Below are 12922 nucleotides of genomic sequence, written 5' to 3' on the forward strand. Positions count from 1 at the left end.
CTAGGCTAGGTGAATCTCATATTTGTGGCTAGATTTGGGCTAAAAGGGCCACACGAGCGTGTGGGCCCATTTAATGAGAATAGGCTTTAGGCCCATTCGTATTGTTATCCCTGTTTAGAATACTTTAGTTTACTAAAATTACCGAAATACCCTTAGTTTGTAAAAATACTGAAATACCCTCGATTTGTAAATTTACCGAAATACCTTCGACTTGTAAAATTACCAAAGTACCCCCGATTTACAGAATTACCGTTTTACCCCTAATTTACATAATTACCGTTTTACCCCTGATTTACATAATTATCGTTTTACCCTCGACTTACAGAATTACCGTTTTACCCCTAATTTACATAATTACCGTTTTACCCCTGATTTACATAATTATCGTTTTACCCTCGACTTACAGAATTACCGTTTTACCCCTAATTTACATAATTACCGTTTTACCCCTAATTTACATAATTATCGTTTTACCCTCGACTTACAGAATTACCGTTTTACCCTCGATTTACTGAATTGCTGTTTTACCCTTGATTTATAGAATTACTATTTTACCCTTGATTTACAAAATTACTAAAATACCCTTGGTTTGTGAAATTACCGAAAAACCCTCAATTTGTAAAATTACCAAAATACCCTAATTTACAAAGTTACGAAATACCCTTGACTTTCTAAAATTATAGAAATACCATTGGTTTACAAAATTCTTGAAATACCTTTGGTTTGTTGATTTACCAAAACACCCTTGTAGGATGAAATGACTAAAATACCCCTAAAAGGTAAAAAGATAGTAAAGCCCCTGTAGGGTAAAGTGACCGTAATACCCTCGTATGATAAAATGACGAATATGCCCTTATGTTCCGTATGGTGATGTGCTTAGGATTTACATATATTGATATTGGATTAGTTAAGTTTGAGTGACGGTGGTGGTTATCGAGGCGATTGATTTTGGAAACGTTTCAACTTCAACCCGTAATAGGTGTGTACTAACCTCGTAATAGCTTAGATTAATATTTCTTTGAAAAGTGAAAGCTTCATATTTTAGTGATTCGAGAATTAATATTTAGATCTATTTTCTACGCACGTTTAAGTTGGATTCACAATGGATATGGGGTAGGAAGGTATTTGGAACATTCTTCAACGAGTAGATATCTTGGTAAGTATTCGAACCTTCTTTCCATTTGTATCTTGTGGTTTAAGAAAAGCTGAAAACCCCTGTGTCGACTAAGGCTAAAAGGGTTTTTGGTGTTATTTGGTTTGTTGGTGCTAGTGAGGATTAAAGGCTACCGATCGAGGAGTGTGTGAAAAGCTTGGATCATCGTAGTGACTAAATCTAGTCATCAACTTCGGCAAAGGTATGAACCCAAGGGCCATTGTGGATGGTGGCCGAATGTGTAAGTGATGATAATAGGTTGTTTTCGATTTGGTTTAATAATAACATGGTCTAATCTATAAGTGGTTGATTATAGGAGAAATCGCATAGGAGATCTCGTCAAGGAATATCGCAAATCAGGTGTGTAATGAACCCTTTTCATAGTTTAAAGCGATGAATGCCGAAAAATTTGAAATGCCAAATTCGGCATTTCGAGGACTTGTGAGCAAGTTTAACGCTCACTAGTTAGTTAGAATCGATGAGATTATGATCGGGAACATTGGAAGCAGTAAGAACGTGATTTTTGGCATTCACGGTAAGTTGGGCCTCGAGGTCGCAATAGGGCCCAATAGGCTTTCGGGCCCATTTGGGTAAAATTGGTAGAAAAGTAAATCTGTTAAATTGTCATTAAGACTATTAACACTATTATGGATATAGGCTAAATGGGCCTAGATGACAAAATCGGCTAAGTAGGGCCCATTAGGGTTTTAGGCCCAATAACTCGGTTTAGTTAAAAGTGGGCTAGAAACGCGGTTTACACAAATGAATAGTTAGTAATCGATGATGAACATGGAACAATCCCTAATTTTTGGTAAAATTACGATATTACCCTTATAATATGAAAATGATCATTTTGCCCTAGGTAAAATGACCATTATACCCCTAGGGTTTATATATGAACTTAATGCATGGGATTTTGATAAACATGATATGTATGATATGCACATGACATGTATGATATGCACATGATATGTATGATATGCACATGAGATGTTCATAAATGCATTGGGTTGGGTTTTATATGGATGGAGGAAGTGAAAAGGGCTTATGCCCCGCTTATTAAAGGGCTTATGCCCCGATTATTAAAGGTTATGCCCCAGTTATCAAAAGGGCTTATGCCCCAGTTATTAAAGGGCTTATGCCCTAGTGATCAAAAGGGCTTACGCCCCAGTTATTAAAGGGCTTTTGCCCCAGTTATTAAAAGAGGCAAGGCCTCCAGTTATATGATAAAGCAGCTATGCTGCCAGTGGAGAGTTATGGCGGGGTGGGTCGAGTTAATCCCACATGGTGTCTTTGGTTGGTACGGTGGAGAGTAGCGGATGGTGGGTTGAGTAGTCTCCCCAAATGGGTTTGCATACATTCATTGGTATTTCATGTGATATTGAAATGGGCTTGCATTCTTTTCATTGACATTATATGTGATATTGAAATGGGCCTATGGGCCATACCGTTTACAGTAAAGGCTTCGGCCCAGTAATATGAAATATGAAAAGGCTTCGGCCAAGTGTTATGAATTGTGAAATATGAAAAGGGCTATGGTCCAGTACATGTTTGAGATTGGTTTTGGGCTTAGACCCAACAGGCTGCTATTGTTTTGGGCTCTGAAGAGGGCTTGTTGCACACTGAGTTTCCAAACTCACCCCCTTTCCTTAACCTTGCAGGTGAACCTTAATATGGGGACTTGGGCCGGAAGGATTCAGAGTGGCCACGATGATCGCTTTTAGACCTTTAAATAAGTGTTGGTTTTCATTTAATTTCCTTTAATTATTATTTATTTTTGGGTTGTAATAAGGCCATTTTTAACTTTTCTTTTATTTCTTCTCGAGATTATTTTATTCTTAATAACTTTAAAATTGGTTGATAATTATTCAATTGGGCTAGACTTAGGACGTGTTTTCAAAACGATAATTGTTTTTAAAATATCTCAACGCCACGATTAATTGATTTATCAAAGACGTTCACTTAAACAAATTTAAACTCGATATAACAAAGTGTGGCTATGGTTGTGGGCATGTCTAGGATTGGATCCAATCAAAGAGCTTGGTACTTAAGCAGTCTTCATGGCTCACCTCCTCTATCTCGGATACCTACCTGGTGCCTAGCTTACATACACTTTGTTAACTCAACAAAATATATGGTTTTTAAAACACTAAAACGGAACGTGGGTTTTCAACTCCAATGTGGCACGTCAGATTCGGCCATAACGTCTGGGCCGGGTTTGGGGTGTTACAGTACATGAGACAACCAATCACACTTGCATATTCCAATTGATCAATTTTTCTACAAGTATTAGATATTAATTCTATTTGAAGATCTATGAGTGTAGATGCTGGTATACAATTGAAAAGATCAAACTTTTTAATCTCCTTTTTAATGTAATGCGATTGTGATAAAGCTATAGCTCGAGTTATTTTAATCCCAAGAATAACATTTGCTACACCCATATCTTTCATAGCAATGTTGATTGACAAGAACTTCATTATGTTTTCTACTTGTTCCAAATCTGAGTAAAATTTGAGCATGTCATATATATATAAGAAAATTATGACACCTTTTCCATTTTCAAATTTGCTATATTTTCACTTATTGGATTCATTTATTTTATAGCCATTAGCTAGAACAACCTTTTCAAACTTTTGGTGTCATTGCTTTGGTACTTGTTTAAGCCCATATAGAGATTTAACAAGCTTACATACCTTATGCTCTTGTTCTGGAACAAAAAATACTTCTTGTTGTTCCATGCACACTTCCTTTTCTAATTCACCATTTAAAAACACAGTTTTAACATCCATTTGGTGAACAACCAAATTATACATGGAGGTAAGTGATATTAAGAGTCTAATTGTAGCAATTCTTGCTATCGGATCATAAGTATCAAAGTAATCAATACCTTATTCTTGCTACCAACCTTGTTTTAAAATCATCATGGTTCCATCGACCTTCATTTTCTTTTTGAAGATCCATTTACAACCTATTGATCTGGAACTTGGTGAAAGATCAACTAAGATCCAAGTTTGATTTCCCATTATTGAACCCATCTCATCATTTATAGCTTATTTCCGTAAGTCAGAGTCTTGAGATTTGATTTTCTCTTAAATGTAATAGGATAAGATTTTGTAATATAGTAGTAAGGTATCTCATTTCCTATACTTTCATCTTTACCTTCTACAATGAACATAATGAAATCTGGTCCAAAATCTTTGACCTTTTTAATCCTTTTATTTCTTCTTAATTCTTAACAAGGTCTGTCATTATTATCAACTTGTTTCAATGGAATATCATTCTCATTTGAAGAATAAATTAATTGTTGTGGTTGGAATTGTCTTGAAATAGAACAAAAACCTATTTTCATAAAAAATAACATATCTTGATTCAATAACAATATTAATTGAAATTGAATCATTTGGTTCAATTACCATGAATTTATATGCCTTGCTATTATGTGCATATCCTATAAATATGAATTCAATTTCTCTTTTGCCTAACTTTATACGTTTTGGTGTTGGAACTTTGACATAAATCTATAACCCCAAACCTTCAAATAATTAAGGTTTGATTTACTTTCTTCCATTGTTGATAAGGGTTATTTTAGTTTCCTTATTAGGAACTCTATTCAATATGTGACAAGCTATTAGAAAAACTTCTCCCCAAAAACCTTGTCCAAAACCTTAATATGATAACATTAAATTTACCATTTCAGCCAGGACTCTATTTTTCCTTTCAGTTACACCATTTTGTTGCGGTTTGTAAGGAGCTAAAGCATGATGGATGGTCCTAGTGGATTCAAAATAACTTGGGTTAGTATCTTTCACTTCTATCCGATCTTAAACACTTGATAAATGATTTACATTGAAGTTCAACTTCAAATTTATAAACTTTAAATTTATCAAATGCTTCATCTTTTGAATGCAATAATATACATAACAATATTTGGAACAACCATCAATAAAAGGAACAAAATTTTCTTTCCACCTAATGTAAGAGTAGTATGCATGTCACACAAATCACTATGTGTCAAACATTTTGTTTTCCTTTTAACCTTTCATTTTCATGTGTTGTAGTAGTCATCATGAAAATGATTAGAACCTTAAAATTTTTAATGTGGAACTTCGGTGAGGAAAATATCGAACACATGAACGGTACACGAATAACAACTCGAACAAAAAAAAAGAAGCAATAAGACAAGACTTCAAGGCGTGTATCAAGCCACCATCTTTAAGGTTCTATTCACCCCAACCTATACTTAGTGTGCAAATGAGTTTCAAACAAATGAACCTCGAGGATATAATTAAGCCTAGTGACTATTTGTGTTTTTCACTAATAAAAATAGTCTATTAAGCACTGAGCAGAGTATAACAATAAAATCAATTTCTATAAAGAATTTCTATAGTAATTTTTTATAGAACAATTTAATAATAGTAGAAGATGGGGAAAGGATAGAAAGAACTTTTGAGAATTACTTTGGTATGTCTTATCAATGAAATCTCACTTCTATTTATAAGAACTTTCATGTCTCTTCATAAATATATAACTTTCAACATGTGTTTTTTTTAATAATCACATCTTTAAAATAGACATAATTATTAAACTAATATCTCATAACTGTTCATGTAATATTCTTGTATAGTTATAATTCTTTGTCAAAATCAAATGATATAATTATTGATCAATAACTAAAAGATATTACACTTTTTTATTTATAGTTATAGGAATATTATAAATATTTGAAAATGTTTCGGATGAGTAAAAAAGTTAAGTGGGATCAGTTTTGGGAGTGGGGCTGATGCATCTTACTTGCTGAGAACATAGCTTTGAAGAATGTGATTATTAAATCTGAGTCACAAATGATGATAAAGGAAATCAAAGGAGAATCGAAAAGAAGTGATTGGAAGATTTTTCCATATGTACAGGAATTGTCGTTGGTGAATATTTTGAGTAGGGATGGTTTGCCTGAACCACATCGATTTAGTCTGTTTTACTAAGCATCTTTGAGTTTTCTGTTACTTAGTTTCTCATGTAAGGTGCTTTGTTTGATTGTCCGATTCGTTATTTGGTTTGACTTTGAGTAGAAGAATGTATTGCTGTTGGATTTAGTTAATTAAAGTGTTTTCTTATTTGTCGAAACCATTTTTTTAAATCGAGTTTTAGAAAATGGGAATCGACTTTAAGAAAAACGAAAACGGGAGTCGCCACCGATCTTTTTAGGTGTGATTGGATCACCTTTTTAAACATTTTTGTTTAAAAATCATTAGTTTCGGTCTACGAAATCAGAAAATGGGTTCAGGAGCCGGTTACGTACGAGGAAGGGTTAGCACCCTCGTAACGCCCAAAAATTGGTACCTAATTAATTATCAAAATGTCTTTAATGTTGGAAATTTAAAAAATTTAAAATGCAATCCTTTTTTAAATATTTTTGACTTTGAAAATTAAGGTACACTTGTATCAAATGAATCAAAATATTACATCTAGTAAGTTAGGACACAATATTTTTAAGACATTTGACACTAAGTTAGTCCCTTTGGAAATCCCTATCTCGAAACAACGAAACGTCATATCCAGTAAGTTAGGATACAACGCTTTGAAATTCTAAGATAGTTGCTTGCATTTTGAAAACCTTAAAAACTTAGAAGGGTGCTTGATTATTTGAAATCAACGAGGAAAGTTGCAACCCAGTAAGTTAGGGCACTACTTTTCTCGAAACTTCCAAACATCAAGCATTGCCTTTATTTTTTGAAAACTTTAGAATCTTGTTTTTAAAATCAATGTATGAAGGAGCATATGTGAGATAACATATTATGATAATAGGTGAATAAAAGCATAATAGCATAAATATCATACATTAACTAACATATATATAAGAAATAAAACATGGCAAATAAGTAAAATATACATAAAAAAACAATATATATTTAAGAAGAATAGGTAAAAACACATAAACATGTAATTCAACATATATTTAAACATATTAATAAAAAATGATGCATGATATACAATTTGATACATATATATATAAATAATAATAATATGCCAAACACTCAACATTTAATTATGAGACCAATATTTAATATATTGACATAATATATAAAAAGGGTTTTGTATATATATTAAATTATAAATGAAGTGAGTAATTTTTTTAAAAATGTGTGAATTAAAATTAAATTTTGACAATGCAATGCTAATATAGTATACATAATAACTTTAGTTTTAGGATTATAATAAAATAATAAAATATAAATACTATGATATTGTACTATGTAAAATATAAGATAATAAACATATTTAATAATACATGAAAACATATTAATTAATAATGAATTTTGAAATAGTATAATAATGTATAAAATACTAATTTTATAGTTTTGGATAAAAATATACATAGGTTTTTAAAAAATATAAAGGAAATAATTAATAAAATATTTAATATCAATTTAATGTGAAGATAATAATGTGAATAACAATATACATAAAAAATATATAATAGATAATAATAATATGAAATAATATATTGTTAAAATATAAAATAATATAATAATGTAAAAATATAATATAATAAATAATAAGTAATGATATATGTTAAAATATATATTAATATGATTATAGAAAATATGAAGTAATATAATATAATAAAATATAAGTAAATAATAATATAAAATATATAATACATAAAATAATATATATACAATTTAAAATAAATAAGTTATAAATAATTTTAAAAGGGATAAAGGGACTAAAATTAAATGTAAATAAAAATCAGTGGCTAATTTAATAAAAAAAAAACTGAGATCGGACCTAATTGAAACGGCCACTAAAACCCTAGGGATTCATCGAGAAATTTTCCCTTGTCCCTAAACGGCATCGTTTCGTTATAGGCCTTAAAGTGGTTTCTGTTGGGACTAAATTGAAACAAAATTAAAACATTAGAGCTAAATCAAAAGTAAATAAAATGAAATTATAATTATTAAAATTGCGAGAGGACTAATTGAGCAATTAACTCATTTACAAAAGCACACGAATCCTCCCCGGGTAATCGGGTCAACACGCAGATCCTAATGCTTCGAAACGACATCGTTTTTAAGCTTATCGAAATAAGCTAAAACGGCGTCGTTTTACCGATGTTATAAAAGTAAAAAAAAAAGCTTAAAATTTTCATTTTTCAACTACTCAAACAAAAATAGAGAGAGAAATCTAAAACTCGTTCAGGGCTTCGGCCTAGGGCCATCCTGGCTCGTCCTAGAGCACCACAGCCTTTGGTCTTACGTGCCTCACGCACCACCGTCTGAGTCTCCGTGTTCGGCGGTTAGGGTTTTCAAAGCCCTATTCTTTTTGCGGCGAATCAAAAGGTAACCCTTTTTACTTTTTTTAAATGTATTTTTGCTACATGCTGTATCAAAAGATAATAAATATCGAAAAGAGAAAAAAAAATTGAAATATCACATCTGTTCTTCAGTTTACTCCTTGATTTCTCTTATATATATTTTGTATTTATCAAAAAAACCGTAGTTTGTACAGATTAGAAAAAGGGTTTTTATAGCCTTTTCTGCAAATATTTACATTTTGGGGAAAGAAATCTTTGATTTCTTTCCATGTTCGTTTTGCTTTTGCTGTGTTTCTTTCCATATTTGTTCCTTGCCTGTCGCGATTTCTTTCCCTTGTTTGCAGGTGAGCGTGAGGATCTCGGTGGCGAGATAAGGCTGAGGTGTGGCGCGCTGATGAAGGCGATGATCTCGGCGTTGTTAGCGCCGATGGTGGCACGACATCCAGTAGCTAAGGTCAAGGAGAAAGTCGTGGCGCTGATGGAGCCTTGACGTGAGGCCAACAGATGCTCCCCGAAAGTTCTGGAGTTTCATAAAACGAAAGGGCGCTAATTAGGCATGACGTTTGAGGCACCTGAAGCTTCTAGAATCCTTTGCGGCGCGAGGAGAAAGAGAGCTAGGGTTTCTAACCCGATCTGAAAGTCATTTGGGCCCCTACTATTTGGGCCTTCGGGTTTATTGGTATTACGTGGGTCTGTTTGGGTCTGTTGTAATAAGTCTGGTTTAAGTTTGGGCTACGGGTGTATTTGGGTGTAACCGGGCACACGGGTAGTGCTTCTGTATTGAACCAAAAACACTTGGGCTTTGTAATTGGACTTTTAAATGGACATTTTAAATAAATAAATACTTATTTATTTAATTATTTTATTCTGTTTTCAGCCCGTTCAAATTTGGACTACTACAGCTGCCCCTCTTTGCTCATTACTGTGTGACGCGAATCGATCAATGATTTAGAAAGACCAAGTTTGACCGGTCTTATCAAATCATGGTCTTCAATCTGCTTCTTGTAAACTTATGACTGTCATGTTGATATCTTCGATCTGCTCTCTGCCGAACACAGAGACGCCAAATCTTCTTCGATTTGTTCTCTGACAATACAGAGTTGCCAAATCATCTTAGATTTGCTTCAACGTAAGCATGCGAAAACCAAATCAGCTATGTCTTCGATTTGCTCCTTGTAAGCACAAGGATACCAAACCATCTTGGATCTGCTTCAGTCTAATCATCTGAAGGTTAGATCTACTATGTGTCTGTCCTCCGTCGAATATGGAGATGCCAAACTTTGATTTGTTCTCTGACAATACAGAGATGCCAAATCATCTTAGACTTGCTTCACGTAAGCACGTGAAAGCTAAATCAGCTATGATTTCGATTTGTTCCTTGTAAACACAAGGATGCCAAATCATCTTGGATCTACTTCAGTATAAACAGCTAAAGGCCAGATCTGCTATGTATCTGCTCTCCGTTGAATATGGAGACGCCAAACTTCGATTTGTTCTTTGACAATACAGAGATGCCAAATCATCTTAGATTTGCTTCATCGTAAGCACGTGAAAGCCAAATCAGCTATGATTTCAATTTGTTCCTTGTAAACACAAGGATGCCAAACCATCTTGGATCTTGCTTCAGCCATATCTGCTATGCTACGGCCTATTACCTTACTGCTTAGGGGATTAAGGCGCGTCATCTTTGATAACCTGTTAAAATGATTATGCCTGATGATTAGGATGTTATGATCGAAGTGAACCGAATGTTCTTAATTAAACATGTTATGATGCAAAATGTTGTGAATATGACCCCTATCTTAGACGTCACCACTCATTCCTTCATTTGTCTTTTCTTTTCTCAAAGTATTATTCTTGCTCAGCCTGTAGGCCTGTACCCTTCCTCAAATGCTACGATCCACTGAGGATGTCTGTAAGATAATCTTTCCTTAGAATTGAATTGTTGGTTTTGTCCATTTTTCTTTTATACTGGAAGAAAAAAATCCCTTGAGTTCCTTCATCCCTTACTTATGTAAATTTCTCAAACAATTGTCTTGTTTTAGTTTCTTGTATTATCTAGAAATCTCAGAGTAATGTGCAAAACTTCGTTTGTGAACATATTTAGTTCATCTATCATTATTTTAATGCAACATACTTAAAGAATAATGAAAGATAAATAAATCTCTAAGAATAATTGGATTTGAATGAATTATCAAAAAAGATACAAAGGAAATTAATTTGAAAGCCTATCTTTGAGAAGAGAAAAAAAAAGCAAACAGGCCAAAAATTAGATGCCCTAGATATCGCCGCTTAAGCGCTTATACATCAACTTCAATGAAGGCATGTGATTAGAAGACTCAAAGTACTCTGTCGATGCCCCAGTATGCAACGTTCTTTGTTCTTTGTTGAGCAAGATTATCGGATGCTTCAAAATTTGAGTCGCCCTTTCGGGTTTTCAACTCAAAACCCTTTTGGTCACAAGGCGCCCTTTGTGGGTTTTCACCTTGGATTCTCTTCTCCTTTAGACAAAGTATTTTTTAACTGAGTCTGAGTTCACTGAGTTGGGTAAACTTTTCCCATCCATTTCCGTTAAGATCAATGCACCGCCAAAGAAAGCTTTCTTCACGACATACGGCCCCTCCCAATTCAACATCCATTTCCCCCTAAAGTCTTTTTGAATAGGAAGGATCTTTTTCAGTACAAGGTCTCCCTTATGGAAATCTCTTGGTCGAACTTTCTTATCATAAGCTCGCATCATTTGCTTCTGATACATCTGACCATTTCGAATGGCTCTTAGCCTCTTTTCCTCAATCAAGTTCAACTGGTCATATCGGGATTGAACCCATTCAGCCTTATCTTCGTCAAAATTCGAAGAGAATGTATTTCTACTTCAATAGGTAACACTGCTTCCATCCCACAAACTAACGAGAATGGGGTTGCCCCAGTAGAGGTTCTGACAGATGTTCGATAGGCCAGGAGTGCAAACGGTAACTTCTCATGCCAATCTCTATAGGTCTCAGTCATCTTCCCCACTATTTTCTTAATGTTCTTGTTGGCGGCCTCCACTGCCCCATTCATTTTTGGACGATAGGGAGAAGAATTGTGATGCTTGATCTTGAACTGGTCGCAAACCTCTGCTATTGTTTTGTTGTTTAAGTTCAATGCATTGTCGGATATGATACTCTTAGGCATTCCATACCGAAAAATGATCTCCTTCTTCAAGAATCGACTCACAGCTGACTTAGTAACATTCGCATAAGAAGCGGCCTCTACCCATTTTGTAAAGTAGTCAATTACCACGAAGATAAACCGATGTCCATTCGAAGCTTTCGGTGATATTAGCCAATGACATCCATGCCCCACATGGAGAAGGGCCATGGAGAAGTCATAACATGCAAAGGTGAAGGTGGTATATGAATTTTGTTCCCATAAATCTGACACTTATGGCATTTCTTGGTATAGTTGATACAGTCCCCTTCCATAGTGGCCCAATAATAGGCAAACCTCATGATTTGCCTTGCCATCGTGAACCCATTTGCATGCGTCCCACATACACCTTCATGAACTTCTTCTAAAATCAACTTTGCTTCCACAGCATCGACACATCTCAAAAGTACTTGGTCTTTCCTTCTCTTGTACAGGATATCCCCGTCCAAGACATAGTCGCAAGCTAACCTTCTCAAAGTTTGTTTATCATTTTCATTGGCCTGTTCAGGGTATTTACGATCTCTAACATATCGTAATATATCCTGATACCAAGGTTTATCGTCCTTTTCTTCCTTCTCAATGTTATAACAATGAGCTGGAGCCTCGTAGACACTCATTTGAATTGGTCTCATCTCTTCCTCTTTATTCACCTTAATCATTGAGGCCAAGGTTGCTAAAGCATCTGCCATCTGATTTTCGTCTTGTGGGAGATAATTAAAGGTGATGTCATCAAACTCCTCAAGTAACCCCAAAATTACCTTTCGATAATTGATCAATTTAGGGTCCCTTGTCTCTCATTCACCTCTAAGCTGATAAATTACCAATGCAGAATCTTCATATACTTCTAGGGTTTTTATACCTCGCTCCATAGCTGCTTGAAGTCCCATGATGCATGCTTCATACTCAGCCATATTATTCGTGCAATCAAAGTCCAACTTGCACGTGAACGGGTAATGATCGCCATTCAGGGATACCAAGACTGCCCCAATTCCATTTTCGACTGCATTAGAAGCCCCATCAAAATTTAGCTTCACCAAGGAGAATCTTCGGTCGTTGCTATACACATTAACTCCTTATTTGGAAAATCAAAGTTCAATGGCTCATAATCCTCTAGAGCCCTACTGGCCAAGAAGTCTGCTACCGCACTTCCTTTTATAGCCTTCTGACTTATGTAGACTATATCAAACTCTGAAAGCAAAATTTGCCATCTCGCCATTCTCCCATTTAGAGCCGTTGACTCCATCATGTATTTCAATGGATTAAGC

The 12922-nt window shown here is 34.5% G+C and overlaps 1 long non-coding RNA gene across 1 annotated transcript; it reads left to right on the forward strand.

The window, feature by feature from the left end:
- The first annotated feature begins 1275 nt into the window (after nt 1-1275).
- On the forward strand, nt 1276-3006 carry LOC128286562 (uncharacterized). Its single transcript, XR_008277170.1, has 3 exons — nt 1276-1355; nt 1470-1513; nt 2815-3006. It is a non-coding gene; the product is annotated as an uncharacterized LOC128286562 (long non-coding RNA).
- The last annotated feature ends 9916 nt before the right edge of the window (nt 3007-12922 follow it).

Source organism: Gossypium arboreum, chromosome 13 (assembly GCF_025698485.1).
Source record: "Gossypium arboreum isolate Shixiya-1 chromosome 13, ASM2569848v2, whole genome shotgun sequence".
Lineage (NCBI taxonomy): Eukaryota > Viridiplantae > Streptophyta > Magnoliopsida > Malvales > Malvaceae > Gossypium > Gossypium arboreum.